This window comes from Berghia stephanieae, chromosome 2 (assembly GCF_034508935.2).
Source record: "Berghia stephanieae isolate SIO BIC M18660-M18661 chromosome 2, UCSD_Bste_1.3, whole genome shotgun sequence".
In the NCBI taxonomy this organism is placed as follows: domain Eukaryota; kingdom Metazoa; phylum Mollusca; class Gastropoda; order Nudibranchia; family Aeolidiidae; genus Berghia; species Berghia stephanieae.
Window position 1 is genome coordinate 58283425 of NC_088361.1, and position 5000 is coordinate 58288424.

Here is a 5000-nt window from a genome sequence, read left to right on the forward strand (position 1 = left end):
TTATGAACTAAAAATTAATATACAGAAAACGAAAAAATGGTATTCACACGAGCAGAAGAAAACCCCAAAGCCATCATAACAATAGAAGGAAAAGCAATAGTAATAGAACAAGTACAGGCTTATACATACCTCGGCCATTGCATCACGGAAGATGGCAGATCTATTGCAGAGGTTAAAAGAAGGATCAGCAATGCCAAAAACAAGTTTCATGAAAATGAGAAAAATCCTCACTAGCTTAAAATATCAACAAAAACAACGTATGGTCCACATTCCTTTGTGCCTGTGAAACATGGACCATAATGAAGGAGATAGAAAGAAAAATTGATGCCTTTGAGATGTGGGTATACCGCAGAATTCGGAGAGTACTGTGGACCTGAAAGAAATCAAATATTTTTGTTCTGTTGGCAGAAGTTAAAATGAGAAAATAGGACTATTATGGACACGTTAGGAGACACAACACAATCCAAAACTCAGTGCTAGATGGGAAAGAGGCTGTCAGAAAGGCACGAGGCAAACCAAGGAAGTCATGGATAGGAAATTTGGAGGCAACAACTGGCAAAAAGATAATCGACTGCTCGGTAATGGCTATTGAGCGTGAAGAATGACGTTCCATGACATTCAACCCCTGTAGGGAGACGGAATTCCGGTAAAGTAAGTAATATAATAGTATTTTCTTCTCAAATAAATGGAGCTGCTACATTCCGTTTTATCAAATCCTTATCGATGTATCGGAACCCAATATATTTGTATCCCGGCGGAAAAGGGCCTTTTATATGTAATATTTTACCTTATTTGTCTTATTTTGTCTTATATGATTTATGACGTAGAACCGAGATGACTTAATAAGCTACAATACTGCAAAAAAGTGCTTTTACATCAGTCTCCTAAGACGGTGGATGTAGATATGACCCTGTTTTGACTACCCACATTATGTCTTGGAATGTTTAAATTAAAATGAAAAAGGTCAACGATAATTTCAGTTTCATTTTTCAGTTTCTGCCTGTGAACGCCAAGTTGAATATGAAAATAATTGTTCTATTTTTGAATTATTTGTATTAACCATCACACATATGGTCTTCCAAAATAACGTTTAAACTACAAATCTTGTTGATGGACACTTGATTAAAAATCAAACAAAACGCTGGTGATTATAATGATAATGACATGAGAGTAATATAAAATCTGGCGTATGGTTCATATTTTGGTGGACGTGTAAATTGGGCTCATGCAATATTTTTCTTTACTATTATATCAATCATGGATTTTGATTTAAGATGATCTAAATAGATTGATATCTAAACTATCCAGCAAAAGTTATTTTAAACCACCTATGGCATATATTCTTGTTAAATGAAAGATCTTTTAAGTACAATTAGTGTTGATTATTAAACAAGACCAGGCAAGGTTTGTGGCCTGTAACAATCGAGACTTGATCGTCTATATTGTTTTTGTGATCACACACACACATACACACACACACACACACACAACATATATATATATATATATATATATATATATATATATATATATATATAATGTATTATATATATGAATATATATATATATTATATATATATATATATATATATATATATATATATATATATAAACTGTATATTTTCGAGTGTTGGTTGGTACTTGTAGATACTACAGTGCTTGATGATATTAATTAGAGCATTAAAATAAATAGGGACACTCACATACATTGTATTTTGTCAGGACGATCGTTTCAGTGCTGGTTGCACATCCTCGGCTGACTATAAATCCGTAATTCGTTGTTTATATTTTCATCCCTATTGCTTGTTCCGGTGTGTTTGTTAATAATTGGGCGATGATTAGTATCATTTGTGGTGTTATGCTGTTGTGTGTTCTCATTGTGTGAGTGTGTATGTGTGTGGTATAGATAGAATGCGCTTGGATAATGTTTTATGTTTTTAAGGGTTTTACGGCGCTTGCAACACATTTAGGTTATATCAGCGCCAGTAAAAAGGAAGAAAATGGGACAGTAAAGAGTTATAGAATTACAATTAAAGCACCCAAGAAAAAGTAAGACATAGTGGAACTGAGAACAAATAGGTTACGAAGCTCACAACATTGCCATCCGGAAGTATAACGAACCAACACACAAAACTCTGTGTAACCATGAACTTTTATAGTCTGGATAATACAATTAAGTGAGAATTACTCATAAACGTGGATGGCAAAAAAAAAATCTATAACAATGACCAGAGTGACGTCAACTTCACTCTATCTATATACATGTGTGTATGTCCTTATGTAATTTATATATCCTGCACGCACACACACATACACACACATGTATATATTTATATGAACAAGACCATGAAAAAGGATCGCGTGATAAATAATATAAATAATTCAAAGTGTAATTTTATATTCCCAAAAAGCATATATATATATATATATATATATATATATATATATATATATATATATATACATTATATATATTCTATATATATATATATGTATATATATATATATATATATATATATATATATATATATATATATATATATATATATATGCCTTTAGGGTAGTCAGTTAATCTTCCGGTCCCTTCTATATTTTCTGTCATATTGTAATAATATAGCAATGACTATCCCGCACAAATCTTTGGGCCTCTTTTTCGCTTACGAAGTGCCCGAATACGCGTCAAAATATGGGACGAAGCCGTTTCGTATATGCTATTTTAAAAAATTAATTACGACGCTGTTTATTGATGAATATGACTAAAAGTTGGCACACAGTTAGAAAAAAGGTCATTTTAGATTATGTCAAGCGACAAAACTCGTGCGATTACCAGAAGACCGTTAAAAATAGATTTTTACTCTTTGGAGTAAAATATTTCTAAAACTACCGGGCGTGGAGGTTTTGTCGCTGACAAGGTAATACATGAACATTTCTTCTTTTTGGTTGTAAAATTTCATATGAATATGACGAGTACTTTACCCGTATTTTACAAAACACCATCCTAATTAGCTCATCAAGTTTCAATCTTTTAATCCACTTATTACGCAAGATACAACCAAAGGTCGAAAAAAAATGCCGAAAAAGCGTCCCATATTTTCGCGTTTTTTTTCCTCTTTGCAGGTCATCCAAATAAATGACACCTTTGAAACTGCATAACTTGTTTATTTATTAATGGATTTTCAAAATTCAAAAACATTTTTACTCAGTGGAGATAGGGCTTTGATTTTAGACCAAAATTTTCCTCAAAAAGAGAAAAAAACATTTTTCATAGTGATTGCTAAATAATATTAATATGAACGTTGTAAGGCGCTAAGCACAAAATAAGTAGTGGAAAGGATGGCGTTGAAAAAATCAATGATGTGGAGAGGCAACACGACCTTGCATTAATGGAAATAAACAAAAAATGAATATAACAGCTTTAAAAAAGAATAAAATACCAAACATGGAACGTTTGGGGCTTAAACTCTTCTTCAGCCAACAACATGAAAAACAATAAAAACATGACGACTACATTACATAATAACCAGTTTTTATTGTAATGTATTCATGTTTTTAGTATTTTGTTGGCCGAAGAAGGATTTTGAAGCCGAAATATTTCGTGTTTGCTATTTTGCTCTTTTTGAAGCTGTTATAATCATTTTTTGTTTATTACTCTTCACAGTTCACAGCTTCTGGCGGTTTAGTATCACTTTGAATTGTAATGAAAATAACAAACCTTTTTATTTCATAAAACTCCACTTCAGAGAACAAATGCACAGTTGAATCAAGTAACACTTACAGTGCTTATAAAACAATTCTTATTTAACACTACAACACAAGCGTTTGATATCTTTGTTTCCTAATCATATGACCAAGAAGTAATAAGGTCGTTGTAAGATTCTACAAACTGTGACACTATCTTGATTGACTGCTGTCATAGGTCACTGACGTTAGTAGATGTTTTGCAATAGCTGTAGGACTATCTGTCTCTCTCAACTCCTCTCTCTCTCTCTCTCTCTCTCTCTCTCTCTCTCTCTCTCTCTCTCTCTTTGTTGTGTGTGTCTCCGTCTTACTCTTACACGCAAATACACAAGTTTTCTTTATCACATTTACGCTGACAACGGCACTCAAACATACATACATACATACATACATACATACATACATACATACATACATACATACATACATACATACAAACACACATGCATATATACATACAAGCATGCATACATTCCTCGATACATGCATACATACTTACAAACATATATAGGAGATTTATTTGAAAGAGGGGTGCACTCTTTTCATTTTACCATTTAAAAAAATTAATTAATTAATTTCTTTATTCATTTTTGTTATTTCAACGGACTAATCTAGCCTTGGAATATTTCGAAACATCGTTTTTCTATGAAAAGATTGAAAGCCAAAAGAGGGTTGTGTTGTGGGGTGGGGATCCTTCCCAAGATCCCATATAAATATATGTTAAATAAAAAAAAAAAAAAGATATTATATATATATATATATATATATATATATATATATATATATATATATATATATATATATATATATGCGTGTGTGTATGTATATATATATATATATATATATATATATATATATATATATATATATATATATATTATATGATCTTCATCTACCTCTCTGTAGCACATACACAACAAGAGCCAATAAACAGCCCAATATCAACATAAACATAAGGTACCAGGACACAGGCATTATAAAGGGCTGTCGCAAACGCCCATCAATGCAAGAAAAAAAGCAGATACAACCGCTCTCTCTCTCTCTCTCTCTCTCTCTCTCTCTCTCTCTCTCTCTCTCTTATGTACACACCCAAACACACACACAAACACACACACATACATACACACACACACACACACACACAGGCATACATACATAGACATACAAACACGCAGTTGTAAACAAATTAAATATCCTATCAACGCGTTCCGCCCCTCGATGATTTATTTAAACTATAGAATAAGGTCAGAGACAAACTCTA

General features: G+C 32.1%; 1 protein-coding gene across 1 annotated transcript in view; it reads right to left on the minus strand.

The window, feature by feature from the left end:
* LOC144965225 (protein white-like) overlaps nucleotides 1–3977 on the minus strand; it is a 64351-nt gene extending 60374 nt beyond the window's left edge. The window contains exon 1 of the mRNA XM_078900330.1: nucleotides 3714–3977. The gene's annotated coding sequence lies outside the window, so the exon portion shown is untranslated. The remainder of the gene's footprint in view (nucleotides 1–3713) is intronic.
* Nucleotides 3978–5000: the final 1023 nt, after the last annotated feature.